Source organism: Rhinatrema bivittatum, chromosome 1 (assembly GCF_901001135.1).
Source record: "Rhinatrema bivittatum chromosome 1, aRhiBiv1.1, whole genome shotgun sequence".
Lineage (NCBI taxonomy): Eukaryota > Metazoa > Chordata > Amphibia > Gymnophiona > Rhinatrematidae > Rhinatrema > Rhinatrema bivittatum.
The window spans coordinates 263,480,330-263,501,085 of NC_042615.1; the positions used below are offsets into that span (position 1 = coordinate 263,480,330).

Consider the following 20,756-nt stretch of genomic DNA (forward strand, 5'->3'; position numbering starts at 1 on the left):
CTGTTTGCCAGGTTTGGGGGAAAAAAAAACAAAAACAAAAAAAAACCAGCCACAAGGCACCAGGTCATCCAACCATATAAAATTCAGCACCAACATCTGCTGCTGGGCCTAGGCAGAAGAAACACTGATGTCAGAAGCTTAGCTTAAATAGCTGCTGCTACTGTTGTCAGGGTATGGGGGCAGGGGCATATGGAATGGAGTGGGAAGGAGACTGGACAAGACACCGCTGTAGCACTGGTTGGGCTAACATCCAGTCACCGGGCCCTATATAAAAGTGTGTTGGTAGTGAAGAACGTGTGCCACAAAAGGGTGGGGGATTAAAGTGGCGAGGAGACAGCAAATATAAAGGAAACAAACCAAAAACTTTAAAGAAAAATAAAAATGCAAAATAGCAACACACATACAAAAGTGTACCCAAAAAATATTTTTAAAGGAAAAAAATTACCTGGCTGCTATACATTTTTAGTTTTCACCCAAGACTTCTAATTTGTTTTCCTACTCCTGCTCTTCAATCAAGAAGTGGTCTAAGTCTTGACAAAAAAAGGTGAGAGTCGTGTATTGGGGTGCAGAAATCGAAGGAGCAGTACATGAGGACAAGGGGTGAAAAACTCATGTGCACCAACCAAGAGAGAGACCGCCAAGTGATGTCTGAAGATCAAAAGGTAGAAAAAGTGTGATAAGGAGGGGCAGAGCCACAAAGGTACTAGGATGCATAGCAAAAAGCATCAATTAAAAAAAAAAAAAAAAAAAAGGCAGAGGCGATATATCTCTTTACAGATCTTTGGTGAGACCTCAACTAGAAGATGTCCAGCTCTTGAGGTATTCCTTCAAAAGGTCCACAGTCAGTCCAGAGAAAGGCTACCAAAATGGTGCTAGGTAAGCAACTCTGCTTTCTCGGAGGACAAGCGGGATTGGCAGTCCTCACGCATAGGTGAATCCCCCCAACATACAAGGGGACCAACAAACCACCAAAATAAGTGCCAACAGGCACAACTAGTTTTGTCTGTAACAAGGAGGGGCAGCCTGAAAAGAAAGAACAGGCCATAGGCAGAAACAGAGTTGGATTCTACACCTCAAACAAGTTCCAAAGGTCAGGCTACTGTTGCATCAGCCATCCCTATCCAAACAGTAATGTGATGCAAATGAATGGATGGAACTCCATGTCAAAGCCCTACAGATATTCTCCATGGGGACTGCTCACAAGTGGGCAAACAAGTGGCTCAAACAAAATGCTCCTGGACATGGCCTCCAAGATGCAGTCCTGCTTGGGCATAACAGAAGGAAATGTAGTCTGCTAGCCAGTTTGAGCGTGTCTGGCTAGCCATGGTGATCCCCAACCTATTCTGATCAAAAGAAAGAAAAAAATTGGCTGGACTGTCTATGGGCTTCTGTCTGTTCCAGTTAGAAGGCTATGGCTCTTTTGTAGTCCAAACTGTGCACGGCTAGTTCAACTTGGTGCGAATGGGGCCTAGGAAAAAATGTTGGCATGATGATGGACTGCTGGCTCTACTGAATTAATGGGCCAAAAAGCCCATACATTCAACCTTCCAGGTGTTGGCATTACTAGGATTTGTTGTCAAATACCCCAAGTCTCATCTAAGCCTGTCACCACAATTGAACTTCATTGGAGTCCTGCTAGATAAAGCTTAGGCCAAGGCATTCCTGTCCCAGGAACAGGCCATCAATCTGATGACCATCAGCAGGCATCAGCATGGCACATGTTGAGCCACATGGCTGCTATAGTCTACGTCACTCCCTTGGCACGTTGCATATGCAAAAAGCCCAATGGACCTTAAGGTCACAGTGGCGACAAGCCACTTGACCTCCACGATGCATCAGTCTCACACTGTCCCTTTGGGCCTGTCCTGGTGGTGGGACATAGGGGAAAACATGGACTCCCAGTCTGCGAAGGTGCACCGCCACAATAATAGGTATTCAATGAAAACATTTGGGGCTCACGCAAGCCCAAATGGCAGGATATGGGTGACCTAGCTATGATCCCTGCAATATAATCAAAACCCCATCCCCGAAGTTAAGAGGAGCAGAAGAACTTCGGGGCCTTATGCTGCTTGGGGCAGCTACAAGGTGCCTGTTGCTTACAGGAGCGAAGAGGCAGAGGATAGAACGTCTTTTGGCAGAAGGACTCCTCCCTAGGCCCAAACCTAGGGAGATACTCGTGCTAGATTCAGATCTAGCACGAGTATCTCTCTTACATATTCCTCAGTGAATACCGAAACAAAGAATTAATTTAATCTCTCTATGGATTTCTCATCCCTAAGTGCTCCTTTTACCCCTTGATCAACTAATGGTCCAACTGACTCCCTTGCAGGCTTTTTACCTCAAATGTACCTGAAAAAGTTTTTATTATGAGATGTTGCTTCCACAGAAGCTTCTTTTCAAATTCTCTCTTTGCCTTTCTTATCAATGCTTTGCATCTAACTTGCCACTGCTTATGCTGTTTCCTTCATTCAGATCCCTTTTCCATGTCTTGAAAGATGTTTTTAGATATTATAGCCCCTCACCTTTTAACCATGCCGGTAGTCATTTAGCCTTCCTTACATCTTTTCTAATGCATGGAATACATCTGGTCTGGGCTTCAAAGATGGTATTTTTAAACATTCATGCCTAAACTAAAAAAAGAAAGAAAAAAAACCTCTCAACCTTTTCAGTTTTTTCCCCAACCATATTCCTCATTTTATCAGTCACCTTTTTGAAAGTTAAATGCTGTCATAGTAGGATTTCTTTTTTTGTACTCCCTCCAGTTAAGTCAAATTTGATAATGTTGTGATCACTATTGCCAAGCGGCTCCAACACAGTTACTTCTCGCACAAAACTGTGTGTTCCACAAAGAACTAGGTCTAAAATAGTTTCCCCTCGTTGGTTCTTGTACAAGCTGCTCCATGAAGTAGTCATTTATTTCATCTAGGAAAATTACTTCTCTGGAATGTCCTGATGTGGCATTCACCCAGTCAATACTGGGATAAATGAAATCACCCATTATTACTGTGCTGCTGATTTTGTTAGTTTCCCTAATTTCTTTTAGCACTGCATTGTCTGTTAGTTTGTTCTGGTAGGTGGACAGTAATACATCCCCATTATTATTTCTCCCCATAAAGATTCAACACTGAATTTTGTTTCCTGCAGAACTTTTATCCTGTTTGACTCAATGCTCTCTTTAACGTACAGTGCCACCCCTACACCAGTTTGATCCATCCTATCACTTCAATATAACTTCGTACACTGGTATCAAAGCATCCCACTGGTTATCCTCCTTCCACCAGGTTTCTGAGATGCCAATTATATCTCTCTTAATCTAGTGCTATACACTAACTGCCATCTTATTTTTTATAGGATTTCTAGCATTTGTATACGATATTTCATCAGTTGACAGGGGTAATTTGGAATCTTTCTGCACTTTACTTAGAAATACCTGGTCCAATCCAGTGGGAGCACTAAGAGGAGAGATCACCTTGCTGGTGGCTGAAAGGAATCAGTAAGTTTTTGCTTGGGACATTGTCTTTTTTAAAAGTATTGGGGCAAAGTTAACTATTTGGGAATATTTAGTGGGTTTGTGCTTTTAATAGTCAGTAAGGCAGCGAATAAATGGAAGTTAGACTGTTTGTCTTTTTAAATAGTCAGTCAGTAAAGCTGCTATAGGCTGATACAGTAAAGTTTGCGGGAGAGCACCTGCTCTCCTGTGCACGCAATTCACTAAAACAAATTATTCAAATTAAGGACCGCGGTAAAAAGAGGCACTAGGGACACTAGCGAGTCCGTCCCTAGCGCCTCTTTTTTGACAGGAGCGGTGGCTGTCAGCAAGTTTGACAGCCAACGCTCAATTTTAATGGCGTCAGTTCTCAAACCCGCTGACAGCCACGGGTTCAGAAACCGGATGCCAGCAAAATTGAGCATCCGGTTTTCAACCCACGAGCCGATTTAAATTTTTTTTTTTTTAATTAATTTTTAACTTTTGAAACCTCAGACTTAATATCACCATGATATTAAGTCGGAGGGGTGTACAGAAAAGCAGTTTTTACTACTTTTCTGTGCACTTTCCCGGTGCTGGCAGAAATTAAAGCTTACCTTTGGGTAGGTGCTAATTTCTGAAAGTAAAATGTGCTGCTTGGCTGCACGTTTTACTTACTGACTTGCGCGGGAATAACTAATAGGGCCATCAACATGCATTTGCATGTTGCGGGCACTATTAGTTTCGGGGGGGGGGGGGGGGGGGTTGGACGCACGTTTTCGACGTGCTATTACCCCTTACTGATTAAGGGGTAAAGCTAGTGCGTTGAAAACGCATTCAAACGCGGGTTAACAGTGCGCGCCGCTTAAAAAAGGTTTCCTGTACTACCATGGATATGAGATTCAAAATCCCACTAATCGTCACAAATCACACCCAAGTTCTTCACCTTTGAACTGGCTCCCAATTCCACCCCTTCTGTTTTTAATTTCAATGATCTTTGTAAAACATCCTCCATTCCAATATACAGCCAAAAAAAACCAAACCCCACTTAGAAAGCAAATCCAAATTCCCATTGATCCTAATCATAGCCTCCTCAAGGTTCAATTGCACATCAGCATAGAGTAATCCCTTAAACCCCAATTCTCTAACCAGTTTCACCAATGGCTGTATAAGATTAAGTAACAAAGGGGATTAAAAGGAGACCCTACGGAACCCCACATTCAAAACCATATTACTTAGATTCTTCTGGTGGCACTGAATGGCCTCCTCTGTCCAACCTAGTAGAGCTTTGAGCCCTACTGAGTGTGTAAAGAGTTTCCTCAGTCTTTTTTTTTTGTCCGAGCTACTAGAAAAAAAAAAAAATCTCTGAAGCAACCTTGAGTTCTTGAAAACCATCTGGAATGTCTGCAAAGATAAAGATGGTAAGTGGTGTCAAGGCCTGTGAATGTGGTCAATTCATGTCTGTAACATACTCTACTCCTGGGGAAATCCAGTGCAAAAAAAATTTAAAATTCTGCAAAATTCTAAATACTCAATATACATGACCATTTTTAAGTAATTAACTTTTTTCTGTATTACATTTTAAATTACTTAAAGATGCGGAATTTTAAATATCTTGAGCAGCGTGGAAGGGTCTCTCTCTCCCCTTCACCTCTAGGTTCAACCCTTCCATTCTATCTCTACTCCCAGAGTTTGACCCCTCTCTCAGTACTACCCCTCACATAGTCCTCTCTTTCTCTCGTGCACATACACACCCCCTTATACAGGCTTCCTTGCTCTCTCACTTACAACCTCATACAGGTTCCCCCTCTCTCTCTCTCTTGCACATACATCCCCCTCATATAGGGCTCCTCTCTCACATACAAGCACCCTTACATACACACAAGTCCTTTTTCACATACACCAACTCCCAAGCTTTGATACACATACATACTTCTTTACAAACTCCTCACATAGGCTCCCTCTCTCTGGCACCCTCACACGTGCTCTCTCCCTCTCCCCCCCAGGCTTGCAGTCTTAAACACACACACACACACAGCCGGGGCCTTAGTCTTCGCCGCGAGCAGGATGAGCTCTGCTCGTGCCACACCAGGGCCTTCTCCATCTTTGCCAAATTCTGTGCTCTACAGTAGCACAGCATTTCTCCCAGGAATAATATTCATGAGAGCTGTTACCATTGTCAAACTGCATGGTGTGTGGAAGGGTGTCCCCGTTAGCCCAGAGCCCTAGTGCTAAAACAGAAGAGCTGCGTCTGACCCAGGATAATTATGCTCAGACTCCTGCCCATAGTGTGACTTTAGCCTTCCTGGGAAGTAAAGCAAGCCAAGGCCCAATTAAAACATCTACTTTGCACTTACTCAAGCCGAAAACCCAGCCTGAGTCGACCTAGAAGCGTAAACGGGTCCATAGAGCTGGTAAGGCACACTCAAGGCAACCATTGAAGCAATGTATATCAATGCACAAACTGAAACAAGTGGATATGTAAGAGAAGAGCTGAAGCTTTTGACCACTCAAAAAGCAGAGTGCATCAGCACACTCTACGCGTATTACACTGAAGTGCCTGACATGCGTCAGTTGTATTTTTCATGTTTCCTTGCACGGTTGATGTGGGGTTTCTCACATTAACATCCTAGATATGTTTGGTTTTTTTTACATGTTTGGGTAAGTTTGTTTTAGTTGTTGATCCCACAGGGTGGTACTGCACTCTGCTAGCCGGTCATTGACGATCACCACCATCTCTATTTTGATCTCGCATCCCTTGGGTTTCCCAAATGTCCACATCAAGTTTTAAGCAGTACCTCAGGTGTGAGAACAATGTCTGTCATGGGCCCCCATAATAGATGTGTCCCCTATGCCTTGGGGCAACACACAAGATGACCCCGAAAGGACATAAGATCCAGCTCAACAAGATGGAGCACTTCTTTGGGCCGGAGAAGAATGAGCCAACGGCATCAAGGGACTTCTGAGCTGCATCAATGGACAATTAGCCATCAACATGGGTCTGTTCCATCAATTGTTTTTTGCTGCCAGGGATGCTGGAGACAGGCCAAAGTCTGACTCCTGGAGACCTATGAGGTTGGGTTCATTGCCTTTAGCACAGAGGAAGGACTGATCCGAGCATCAGTGGAAGCCAAAGAAGCACCTGCATCTGTCCCGTTGATGCATGGGGATGCACAAGCTTCTGCTGTGATGCCTCCAAAGCGAACCCATGAGGAGGAGCCAATTCTATGTTGATGCTACGGGTATGCCAGTCTCCGTCGCTCCTGATGCCTGCACCGATCCTCCTCTGTTCCAAGAGGCTCCGATTACACCTCTTGGGTCCCAGCCTGTCCTGGATCAGTGATTTTTGAGGAGGGACTGGAGAGCTATATGCAACAATGCATGGCATCGGTGTCTTTTAGCTCAGGTGAGTTTTTAATTACAGGCACTTGGACTAGTTTTCTTATTATTGGAACCTCACTGTTGAGATGCCCTAATTCTAATGCGATATTAGTATCCTTTGAAGATACCTCCCTCCGAGCCATGAACTGCTGAGCGACTATCTGCTTTCCCCTTTGTTCTAGTTTAAAAGCTGCTTTCTCCTTTTTAAAAGGTTAGCGCCAGTAGCCTGGTTCCACCCTGGTTAAGGTGGAGCCCTTCCCCAAATGGTTCCCCAGTTCCTTACAAAACTGAATCCCTCTTCCTTGCACCATTGTCTCATCCACGCACTGAGACTCCAGAGCGCTGCCTGCCTCTGGGAACCTATGCGTGGAACAGGGAGCATTTTAGAGAATGCTAACCCTGGAGGTTCTGGATGTCAGCTTTCTACCTAAGAGCTTAAGCTTGGCTTCTAGAACCTCCCTCCCACATTTTCTTGTATCATTGGTGCCTACATGTACCACAAAAATCGCCTCCTCCTCAGCACTGTCTAAAATCCTATCTAGGTGACGCATGAGTTCCGCCACCTTCGCACCAGGTAGGCATGTTACCAGGTGATCCTCACGCCCACCGGCTGTCTACATTCCTAATGATCAGATGTTTGGAATTTTAATACACAAGTTCAAATGTTCTCCATTCCATGGTTCAAAGAAATTAACTTCAAGATATACATACTGTACAAATACATTCTTGTGCAGGATTAATACTAAAACTTGCTAGCTACATGGACACAAAAATAAGAAAAAAAAAAAAAAAAATGTGTGTCGCTTAGTATAACTGGCTATTTCTTATACATGCAATGTACCCCAACAAAATAAATCTTTGGCAGGTAGAATCCAAAATACAGACTCTGGAGGAGGAGGGTGCCTTTTGAGTTCCATTCTGCCATAAAATCAAAGTTTTCCTGATCATTTTCAATTCCTTTTTAGCTGATGACAAAGTGAGAAAGGGGCAATATGGCTCTTCCATACTGAGCCTGGAACCACCCACTGCCACCCTGATGGACTCTTGTGCTCCATACAAATGATTCAGCTGCTCAGACATCCAACACAGCATTCTTGGAGCCCCGGCTGGGAAAAAAGGGCAGACCAGAGCTGCAAAGGCAACCTGGTGATCCGGCTGCAGCGCATGACTCTGTTGCGGGAACTATCAGGGGGAGGAAATGCGGGAGCAGCAACGTAGGCTGTAGCTGAACGCTCAGGAAGACTCCTGGAATAATGATTGATTATATCTAAAGGAAAGGGAGTGGAAAGCCAAACGATTATTTTTTCCTGTCTTCCCCCCCCCCCCCCCCCCCCCCCCTTGGTGATGACACTTTTCCCCCTTTTCTTACTGAGGACTTGAACTGCATCAATGTGTTTTGTTTTTTTGTTGGAGTTGAGGGAATAATTTCTATGTATCTTTCCGTAAGTGCTATTACTTGACAAGATAAGACTCACTCACACACACAGAGAAATCAGGTCTTTGAAAGCACACTCGCCACCAGTCCAGAAATTAGTCTTGTTCTTAGAAATCTTAAGTCTATCCTTTACAAGCATCTTACAGTCTGTAAATTAACAAAATCCACAATAGTTGACTATTCAATTTCAAAACTGATTTTGTTTGCATATATCAGTCAAAACTGTAAAACAAAACTAATGAGAAACCTGGTGCAGTGCAATCCTATTAAATTTTGAATGTACTCATATTTCCTAGCGTGTAGACAGATGGACTCAGAACCAGCAAATGGAGACTGAGCAAGCTGTCACAGTGTCTATATACTCCTGCAGTGACCTCTGCCTGCCAGTATTCTCTGTCTCCAGATGGTGGAAGGAATCTCCCCAAGGGGATTGCTTTGAGATTTTTGGAAGGAGACATTTGAAATTTGAATTAAGGAAAAGAAAATATCCCCATAGGAGAGAGAGGCTAAAAAGGTCCCTCCTCCAGTTGAGAATTCCTGCAGTGATTTCCATGGTCCCTCAGATGTGTACCTTGGTGCGGTAGCTGGGTTTTCTGGCGTAGACTTAGCTGCTTGTTCAGCTGAAAGGCAGCAGGTGCAGGAAGCAGAGCATGGCAGTGACAGCAGAGTCTCCGGCTGCAGGGGGGAGAGTGTCTGTACAGCACAGTACACCTCAGTGAATATTTGACAGTCATTTGGAGTGAGGAAAATCTCAACACACATGAAATTTCTATAAATGTTCTCGCCCTAGCTTGATTATACCAGGGTACTATCAAGCTAGGGCGAGAGAACATTATAAAAATCTCATGTTTGAGAGACTTCCCTCACTCCAAATGACGTCAAATCTTCACTGAAGTGTACTGTGCTGTTCGTACGTCTCACTCAGCATGTCAAACTGGCCCCTAAACCACCAACACCTCACCTCGAGTTATTAGCTGGCCCTCCTATAGTGATATAAATAATTAAATACTATGAAACCTCCCCAGAAGCTCTCTCCCTCTACGCCACTCCCCCAAGTCCAGAAATGACTGAAATGCAATTTGCAATCTTTATTGAAAATTGCACTATGGCCATTTTGGGCAGTTCATACAGCTTAACGCCAGGAAAAAAAGGTGCAGTTATTTCTGGCGTTAAAAGCGCGCAATAGCATGTGTTATGCTATCGCACAGTGCAAAAATGCCCTTCGTTTTAATTAATCCCACCCCTATGAAAAATGTGCAGTCAAGCAATGCAATAATGTTACTATCACACTTGTTATGGTGTTATCGCGGGCGTTAACACCATAATGCATTTTGATGAATGACCCTATAAATTTGGAAGCCAAATTCTGTATTTCGTTATCCTTCCAAAAGTGACTGTACCACTTTACCGTTTCTGTAATTTATACAAGTTCTGAGAGGCACTGCACAGTATTATAGAATCATAACCACTGTATTAAGTAAATGACAAAGAAGGGTTTTCGACATACTTCTGACATCATGGGGTATATTTTGGATTTCCAAAAAGCTAATAAAAGCTAGCAGATACTCATCTTTGGCACAGAAAGTAATATAAAATCCTATCTTTAATGTAAAAAAAAAAAAAAAAAATTTAACCAATGTCAGCAACGACAAAAAAAACAAACACACAAACTCAGGCCTTTATGCAGTATCACCCTCAATGTCTTATGAGCTCAGCCTCTCATCCCAAGACACCATGGAAGTAAACATCCTAGTCAGAGGACATTCACCACTTCCTTTACTCAACTCCATGTGCTGGCAAAGTCAGGAGAACAATGTCATACCCCAAAATAAGTAATCCTGGTCATGTATGCTGTAATGAAGATAAATTATGCACTGGAATAAATGGAACTAGTCTAAAAACCCATGAGAGCTTATTCAGTTTTCATGAGGTGCTCAGGATCTGAGAATTCTTTAAAATAGCAGATGCATTTTTATTGGCAAAACTTGAGAAAAAACTATGGCCAGAGGAGTTTGTCAATTACAAATCTGAGTGAATTGAATGCATACTGAAGTACAATTTACCTTTGAGAAATAAACTGAATATTTACATCTTGACAAATATCCGGAAGGAATGTTCTGTACAGCGAGACTTTGAATTGTCTTCTTAGCACATTGTGATATTTCATAATAAACACACTACAAAGATTCAGGCAAAACCTCTCAGATGCAACTAAATAAGTGTTAACTATACATAAAGAAGCACTTCAGGTGGAAAACCTCTCATTCTTTTAAACCTGTGTGTTTCATGCACTTACAATCCCTCTGTGCCTTTAATTTTCACTTGGGAGCAGCCACCTTAAAACATTAAAAAGTTTTAAGTTACAATGCATAAAGCTTCCCCACGCCAGCTACAGGATTCCAGATGGATCACCCAGTGCCAGTCTCCTGCCAACCTTGGAACTTTACCTCCTGGGTGCTCTTGCATTAGAAGCTGAACAGCAGAGGGAAAAGTCTGCAACAAATCAGGCAAAGGTCAGCAACTCTGACAGCACCAAAAGCAGGTAGAGAATTTTTTTCAATTTTTATTGGCATTTAAATCATTAAACAAATGAATTAACACCAGGCAACCATGGTATACGACAATCAACCCAAAAGGTCAAGCACACCTCATGGCAAGCCACATTAAAAAAAAAAAAAAAAAAAAAAAAAAAAAAAAGAAAGAAGGGGACTGGGAGCTGAGAAAGAAAAAAGGAGAAATATTTAAACACAAGGCAACCAAATCCCATTTCTTGAATCAGCCAGATCACTTTAATACCGAATGCCCAATGATATTGGTTAAAGCAAAATTCAATTCATTTTTATTATCAATAAGAAGTTTCCAAATCCAAAGCATAAAAAAACAAAGTACAAACATTCCTCTGACAGGTAACACATTCACAGGAAAATTTACAAATGAAAGTGGCCCCTAAGGCCACTACCCTCAGCCTCATCTGGAAAAATTGCTTCATCTGTAATTAATTGAGCAGAAAATATCTGAAAAAACAAATTCTTTGACCACAAAAAAAAATTCCTTATATTTGAAATACATTTGAAGAACTAAGTCCTTGTCCCATTCAGAACAAAAGGAGACAAAAAAGAGTGGCCTGTGCTGATATATCATGCTGGAATGCCTCTAGAGAGGCAGGCAAATCAAAACTGCCCTTAAGTATGGTGTCCATGCCCTCTTCTTCATTCAGTCCCCTCTTGAACTTGGGGATATACTTAATCTTGGAAACTTATGTCAGAGTCAGCATAGAGTCCAACAAGCTAAAAATCCTGTAGGAGACTTAATGCACAGTGGAAATTTCATGTGTGATGGGGAAGAGTATAGTAGTGGGGGTATACTGCTGTCCATCTGGACAAAATATACAGGACAGACAATAAAATAACAGATGAGGGAAGCTAACAAATTTGGCAGCACAGTAATAATGAGAAATTTAGATTATCCCAGAATTGACTAGGTAAATATATCAGAACATGCAAGGAAGGTAAAGTTTCTAGATGAAAAATGACAGCTTCATGGAACAGTTGGTCTGGAAACAGATGAGAGGGGGAGCCATCTTAGATACAATTCTTAGTGGAATGCAGGATTTGGTGTGAAAGGTAATGATGGTGAGGCTGCTCTGCAACAGTGATCATAGTGCAATCAAATTTAACTTAAATGGGAGGAGGACATTAATATCAGAGCTGTAGATTTACTTAAACGTCAGAGACTTTTTTTTCTATTTTCCTAATTTGTTATCAAAGGTACAGCTACAAAAGGTTAAGAGTTTATATCAGGTATGGTCACTATTTAAAAATACCATCTTGGAAGCCCAATCCAGATGCATTTCAAAACATTAAAAAAAGTGGAAGGAAGGCCAAACAACTGTCGGCATGGTTAAAGAGGCTATTTTAGCCAAAATAATTTCTTTAAAAATTTAGAAAAAGGATCCATCTGAAGAAAATAGGAAAAAACATAAGCATTATTAGCAAGTTAGGTATAAAATATTGATATACCCGAAGCAGAAAGCCTGTGAGGGAGACCATTAGATAACAGAGGGGCTAAAGGGGCACTTAGGGAAAATAAGGGCATTGCAGAAAGACTAAAATTTCTTTGCTTCGGTGTTTACCAAAAAGGACGTTGGGGGGGGGGGGGGGGGGGGGGGCAGGGAATACCCATGCTGGAAACAGTATTCCATGGTGAGGATTCAGAAGAACTGAAACAAATCATGGTGAAGCTGCAAGATGTAATAAGGCAGAATGACAAACTAAAAAGTAGCAAATCGACCAGATGGTATACACTCCAGAGTGTTCTTTCATTTGTATCACCACTCTCCAAACATCAAAAAGCAACATCACATTGCCATTGACCATCTCTCCCCCAGGGAAGCTTTGTGAGATGGCCAATAGCAAGGAAACCTTCCTAGAGCCCAAGAACCCTTCACTGACCTTGGGAACCAGGACTTTATTGGGCTCCAAGACACTGTTGCTATTCACCAGTATGTAATGAATTCTGCATCTGTACTTGACAGTTCCCTTTGGTCTGCTTGATTTTCATCTGAGTCTCCACCTCCTCCAACCCCTTCCTTAGGCTCCATATCCCTAGCCAATCTGAAGCAAAAGAGTCATCCGGGGATCCCTTTTGAATCAGTGTGCTGTCCTCCATGGAGACTACAGGAGCGATATCACCAGTTTTGGCAGGGAGGATCTGAAACACTGCAATGCCATCATTCAACTCTGTTAGAAGCAATAGTGCAGGGGTGGGCAGTTCCGGTCCTCGAGGGCCATAAGCCAGTCTGGTTTTCAGGATATCCCTAATGAATATGCATGAGAGAGATTAGCATGCACTCTGCCTCAGTTGTATGCAAATCTATATCATTAGGATATCCTAAAACCTCGACAGGTTTGTGGCCCTCGAGGACTGGAATTGCCTACCCCTGCAATAGTGGATTCTTGCATCCAGACTCGAGGCCTCTACTCTCTGGTCTGCTCGGACTTCATTCAGACACTGAGGTATGACATGCTCACCCATAGGACTCTGGACCATATTGATGCCAGGAGATGAAGTAGTTGGCTTCCCTTTTTCTCTTCCTCCCCATCCTAGACTAGAAGGATAATGGAATGAGGATCAAACCAAGGAAAAAAAAACAAACAAAAACTAAGAGGAACCTCTACCTCAGTATCTGACAGTGGTGGCCATCTTAATCTCTCCCAGAAAGAGAATGCATTTTAATATTAAATATGTTTTGCAATTTTCATTGGGAAATAAGTTCTATCCAGAACAAGGGATCATGGTATGAGACTGAAGCAGAATAGACTCCAAGAGTAACATACAGAAATGTATTTATAGAAAGGATGGTTGACATATGAAGAGCCTCTCATCTGAGGAGGAAGAGGCAAAAACTGTATCTGCATTCAGGAAAACAGAGTAAGCACAGATGATCCTTATTTATTGAAAAGTAAACATATAATCAAGAAATAAGTAGGGTCTGTGGAACACAAAAAAAGGGAAAATTAGCAGACATGGATCTCATGGGTTTTATATGCCATTATGTGTTTTACTAAGTAGCACTTGGATAACAATTACTTAAAAAAATATTGGCTATTCTAAACAGAAAAATGTAAATTAAAAAAAAAAAAAGTTAGCTTGCAGTGCTTCCAAGTGAGAGGCCCATCATATTAGTACTTCACAGGAATGAGAGTTTTGTTTTCTTAATGCAAAAACTCTGCATAGAATAGCATAGGCAAAGATTTAGCCTACAGCTGATTCAGGATTTAAAAATTACAGGATGCAATACTTGACAGATGATTTGAAGCAGCAAGCATGGAATTTCATCTGCAAGCCAACACCCAGAATGATTTTGGGCCCACACCCCAGGCCTGTCCTGACCCAAAACTAAAACCTCTGCTAATGAAATGCAGTCACAACAGTGAAATTATTTGTCTAACACTATAAATATATCCAAAATTGCTCAATAGAATACATTGTTTAAAGACCAGTAATATACAAAAGATGTTGCTGCCTATTTCTGTGCACTAAAAATTTTGGAAAAAAGCCCATGACCATTCATGACCAGTAGAAGTCAACTGGGGCAGAGGAACTTCATAAATACTATAAAATTATCTGAAGAATGTTGGAATTATAAATTTTAAAACTATTTCCATTTGCTTCCAATACAATCTCTACTCACTTTTTTTTTTTTTAAATAGGACAGTTTCAATTTTTAAAGTTACAAGTATTCATAGCAATACAACTTGATTCAACAAAAAGCCCAGATATCCCAAGAGATGCCAAGCCGCAGAAGTACTGACAAATGAACAGAACAAGCATGGTCCTTGCATAGCAAAATATACAAGTGGGTCTCAGAAATGAATTACAGAAAGGGTCAGAGCAACCTTAATCATGCTCAGACTAGATGGGCATTACAACTGTAGCAGACCCTACAGTCACGCTACCAGTAAGATCTGGGTGGCCCTTTAGTTTAGCGTGAATGGAGGTTACCATTCAAATACAGCCCTTCCTCCCTGGAGAGTCTAAATAGAAGCTACCTACAGAGCGCTCAAGAAGCAGCCCCTTTAGGTTTGCTGAGAGTTAGGAGATAGATAGTTTTCTTGAGTTGTTTTTTCAGGCCCAGAGAAGCCAGGCAAGCCCTGCTTGGTGGTCCTGATGGGAGGGGTTTCTTCTTCCAGTCCACTCACTGGCTGTTTGGGATTTTTCCTCTGGGTCTAGTTTTTCAAGTTTTAAGATTTTAAGTGGTAGGAGACTCACTGGACACCTGGGCCTTTCTTGGATTCAGGGCCCGAGGGAATCCTCTGTCTGGGACATCCAGGGATAAGGACCTGCCCCTGAACTAGTGGTGACCTGTTGCAAGAAGGAACTCCAATGTTAAATTCTGTTGGGGAAAACAGACTTTGAATTAAAGACCCAGGAGGACGTTTTGGCAGCCCTTATTTCCTGTTTGAAGCAAAGAGAGCTGCTTATGTCAAAGGGGATCCCCTCCCAACAGGGATCCAGAAAGAATAGACTGTAAAAACAAGGAGATCCTGAGTAAAGAAAACAAAACAAAAAAAAAAAATCACTGTGAATATCCATTCGGTGATTTCACCACCCTGCAAAGAGCAATTTACTCTCTGTACCATAGGTTCTTTGCCATTTTTATTAGACTGGAAGGTGTTTTTTTGACCAGTCTAAAGAATCCCTGCCCACCACCTGGGAGCTCCACTTCATCTCATCTAAGAGAGTGAATGTTTCCCTGGCCCTGATGTAAGAGTTCTGAACAGACAGAAGGAAGATACTACAAGAAAAGAATTCTGTGGTGCTGCAGTTTGAGTTACTGTGCCATGCATCACCATTGTTTTAACAGTAAAGTCTAGTTTTGGACACTAACAGCGACTCTAGAGTTAAGAACATAAGAACTTGCCATGCTGGGTCACACCAAGGGTCCATCAAGCCCAGCATCCTGTTTCCAACAGAGGCCAAACCAGGCCACAAGAACCTGGCAATTACCCAAACACATGCTACTGATGCAATTAATAGCAGTGGCTATTCCCTAAGTAAACTTGATTAATAGCAGTTAATGGACTTCTCCTCCAAGAACTTATCCAAACCTTTTTTGAACCCAGCTACACTAACTGCACTAACCACATCCTCTGGCAACAAATTCCAGAGCTTTATTGTGCTTTGAGCGAAAAAGAATTTTCTCCGATTAGTCTTAAATGTGCTACTCGCTAACTTCATGAATGCCCCCTAGTCTTTCCATTAACCGAAAGCGTAAATAGAATTACATTTATGATTTCGCACTCACTGCACCACTATAAGGACAAGTCCCCTCTCCCAAGGGTTCACAAAGGAAAAGGGAATGTGCAAAAGTGAGTCACCCCCCTGTCACATTGGCCCTGGAAATATAGCTTCCTCCCCACCCACAAAGGATCTGGCCCTAGAAGTAAGATTGTGAAAGTTCGCCTATGAGTGGTTCCAGCTCCGAAGAGAAAAATTATTTTATGGTCCCACTTTGCAGGATAGGCACATTGAGATGGGATTACACAATCACCTAACATGTTGCCATGTCTCTAAATTCAGAAGTCAGGAAAAGTGAAAGTCAGGACTGCATAACAAAATATTTTCATTTAAAACTTCTAGCATAAAAGTAGATGAGGGCAGAAAAAACAAGCCATCTAACAAATCCAATTTGCCCCATTATTCTGTCCCCACTGCCCAGCTGCCACAAAACCTCTTTATCCATGGCTAACTTTTTCGTCTTACTCCTTTGTACGCCAACATCTTGGACAGAAGAGCATACAGAAGATCCCAACTCAGTTCCTTCCAGCACCCACTTTTTCCATGCCTAAAAACAAAGCTCGTAATCTAAATAATCAACAGAAGTAGTGTGGCTACTGCCCACACTTCTTGCCTCCCTGACAAACCATGCTACTTAAGTACCTGCATTTCCACCAGGACTTCTAGCTATTACAGAACCTGTTGCCAATTATTAAATTCTATTTGTGCAGCCTATCACAGACCTGGCTATGTGGTTACCTGTGTCACTAGGACTTATTACATTTCATATTAACCACTTTGCCAATCATTTAGGCAAGTATAACGTTAACACACTGCTAGATCATGCTTTCTGCTCTCTCCACTTTCAGCAACTAATGATCCTGTGCTCATACCATGCCTTTTTTTAAAATTTTGATTTTTTTTTTAGCTGCCACCACTCAACCCAGGTGAAGTTCCATGCTTCCTCCACCCTTCCCTGGCTTTTCCTCCTTCAGACCTCTTGTTCTAAAGAATATTTCCCTTGAAATGGGTTTGCTTCTTGGGCATTAATAGCTTCATGTAACTGAATGTTTCTTATATCCAACCTATCTTATCTTTCCTCTAGATTAGTTTACAAATTCTAAACATGTAATCTTGTAAGATTTCTGATGCAAACAGCACACCATTCTTTATAGCTCTTCTCAGGACTGCCTCCATCATCTATCCTTCCAAATATATATATATATATATATATATATATATATATATATATATATATATATATATCAGGCCGATACAGTAAAAACGCAGGAGAGCAGGCGAGTTGCTCTCCCGGCGTGCACACAGGACACTCCTGTGCGAGCGATACAGTAAATAAATTTATTTAAATTTGACCCGGCAGTAAAAAGAGGCGCTAGGGACACTAGCTCATCCCTAGCACCTCTTTTTTGACAGGAGCGGCGGCTGTCAGCGAGTTTGACAGCCGACACTCAATTTTGCCAGCGTCTGTTCTCAAACCCGCTGACAGCCACGGGTTCGGAAACCGGACGCCGGCAAAATTGAACATCCGGTTTTCAACCCGTGAGTCGCAGGCCTATTTCAAATTTTTTTTTTGTTTACTTTTTTAAACTTTCGGGACCTCCGACTTAATATCGCCATATTAAGTCAGAGGGTGCACAGAAAAGCAGTTTTTACTGCTTTTCTGTGCACTTTCCCAGTGCCCGGAGAAATCAGCCCCTACTACCTTTGGGTAGGCGCTAATTTCTGAAAGTAAAATGTGCGGCTTGGCTGCACATTTTACTTACTGAATCGCGCAGGAATCCCTAATAGGGCCATCAAAATGCATTTGCATGTTGCGGGCGCTATTAGGTTCGGGGGGGGGTTGGACGCGCTATTATCCCTTACTGAATAAGGGGTAAAGCTAGCGTATCGAAAACACGCGTCCAAATGCCGGCTAACAGTGCGCTCCGGAGCGCACTGTACTGTATCGGCCTGATAAAGCTTCCAGAAATGAACACAGTACTCCAGGTAAGGTTTTACTGATGTCCTGTTCAAGAGTATAACCATGCCACATTTCTATTATACTCTCCTCACACATTCATTCACTGCCTGCCCTCACTGTGTCCATAGCTTGAAATCAGATCTTGTTCCTGCTTCATGCACATCTGTCTCTCACCCCTTATTGTGACTATCTGCATGCAAAATGCTTAGCTCTGCAATTTAAAAACTTAGCAGCCAAACTTTCTTAAATCACTTATTCTTTCTACTCCATAAATCAGGTACATCAGTAGTTTAATATATTATTACAGCACAGAATTTACCTATAATCTGATAAAAGTGATAAGAAGCTGGCAGCGTCATACGGAGTGGCAGCATAAACCTCATAGGCCATAAGATGAAGCAGCGGCATGCCAGAAGACTGAAGGTATCAACATCCTCTCACAATGGAGAAGGAAGCAATGTAGGGACTCGGAAAGCTGACAGAGAGCAAGATCTTTGCTGGTGGACAGGAGCAGACAAAGTTGAGGGGAGGTGTCTAACCTAGAGGGAAGAAAGTAATAGATTGGGGGGGGCGGGGCCCCCAAGATCAAGCCTAGGTAGAGATTCAAGCCAAAGGGGGGGGGAGGAAAGCAACAAAGGGGGGGAGGAAAGCAACAAAGGGGGGGGGGGGGGGGAGCTGAGGAGGATCGAGACTAGGAGTGAGAAATGGTGAAGATGCAAGCCAATTAAACCTGCATCTTCCAGTACTGTTTGTATTGCATTTTTAAATAACTACTCAGTTATTATAGTGGGTCATTTAGGTAAGTATGCAAGAAAATTTAACACTATATACTGAATTTAAATTTTTTTTTTCATAATTAGTATTTGGCTCAAAACTCTCCCAGTAGGAATATATCTTGCTGTGTTAAATATAAGAACATAGGAAGTGCCATGCTGCGGCAGACCAAAGTCCATTGAGTCAGTCCTGTCTCCAATAGTGTCCTGTCCAGGTCACAAGTAGCCATCAAATCCCCAATAGCTGATCTGTGTGTCTTATATTTCACTGCCAGGGAAAAGCACAAATTTATCGGGCGCAATTTTACAAAGATTTTTTTTTCTTGGGGTGCGGGGAAGGAAACAGCTCAACATTGACAATTCAACAGCCAAGACAGTTAGCACTGGCTTATGTAAGCCTATACAAATGAGGTACTACGTAGGTACTGCAGCTCTTTCACCATCTATTGAGTCTTTTAGTTGAGGGAATGCGATGGAATATGAGGGGCGCGGGGAGGTTTAATGCTCCGCCATTCCATACCCTTGGGATATCTTATATAAGGACTATTCCCAAAACAAAAATTAAAGCACCTGCTAAAACACACCAGGACTGTTTATCTTGCATAACTTGTTACCGTAACGATTTTTCACTCTACCGCAAAAAAATGAGATTATAAGTCTAAATACTTTAAACGCTCAGCGTTTTGACACCAAAAATACATCCCGCCTGCAAACCAAAGCCGCGAGAAAGCCTTGAACTTGAATTTCACATTTCAGCAGCCAGATACTTGGGAGGCACAAAACCAGCCGCCGTCTCCTCCTCCTCCTTCGCAAAGCTCATCTTTCAAAGCATCCAGTCCGAGCAACCAGACGTATAACGGGCAAACGGAGTCCGGGGTAGGGGAAGAAACCGGGAGCAGCCAGGACTACGAAGCTCGCTTCGGGAAACACGAAGAGACTCGGCCTGGCAGCGGGCCCAAGAAGCGCTGGGTATACGGAACCACACATGTGTTGTCTGTCCCACGGCCTCCAACGAGGTCTAATCTGACGGCCAGCAACACTGGCCGACGTCCGTGTCTTTATAAAACACAAATTACGTGCAGGACAGGACAAGTCAAAATAACCCCACGCTCCCGGGGGCTAGCAGCGAGCTCCGGAGGACCCTGCAAGGAGGGGGCGGGGAGAAATTACGGTAAAATAAAACGGCACAAACTCCTGCCCCCCGCGCAAGCGCGCGACCTCTACGCACACCGCGCACGTGCGATAGCCAAGTTAAAGCCCCCATCAACGGTTGGGGGAGGGGGCGCGCGTTCGGGAGACTTGGGGCGATTGACGCAAGAGACGCAGAAGAAGGAAAATGAGAAGGGGTGGGGGGAGGAGAAAGAAGCGCGCGCGTCCTTCTAAGACTCACCTGCACCCGGCGGCAAGCCGGAGTCCAACGCGGCGTCGCCCGGGGTCTCCACGGCCTGCCCTTGTTTTATTTTCCCTTCTCGCGCGGGAGTTTTCGCCCTCGATTGAATATCGACCACCCCCCCAGCCTACAACTCTCCACCGCTCGAGGGGTTCCCCGCTCCGTTACTCTCGCCGACACACGCACTCCCAGTCCGGGCCTGCGCCTCCTGCCATTGGCCGCACAGCGCCGCGCCTGATTGGCCGAAGCATCTGCCTCTCACGCTCGGGGTAGCAGAATGATTTGCGGGAACGCTGAGTGACGGGCGCCTTCCCCCTTTGGCCACTGTGACGCGTCTGCGGGTTTACCCATTGGCCCGCTCGGCACGTTTTAGCCGAGCGAACAGGATTAGCGGTGAAACGTCATGAGAAGAAAGAGGAAACCTCTTCCGTTCCCATTTAGTTTGCTTTTTAAATGTAAACTATTACATTCTACAGTTTCGAAGAAGGAACGTGTTTTTCAAACGAAGTAAAAAATAGAAATGTTCGAACTAAAGTATAACATTCACGAAA

General features: G+C 43.0%; 1 protein-coding gene across 2 annotated transcripts in view; it reads right to left on the reverse strand.

Annotated features, from left to right (window-relative positions):
- The window catches only part of PAIP2B (poly(A) binding protein interacting protein 2B), a 117,843-nt gene extending 97,452 nt beyond the window's left edge, over nt 1–20,391 (reverse strand). The window contains exon 1 of one of the 2 annotated variants that reach the window (XM_029594377.1): nt 20,206–20,391. The gene's annotated coding sequence lies outside the window, so the exon portion shown is untranslated. The remainder of the gene's footprint in view (nt 1–20,205) is intronic. The other variant, XM_029594387.1, reaches the window with a different exon arrangement.
- Between the last annotated feature and the right edge of the window lie 365 nt (nt 20,392–20,756).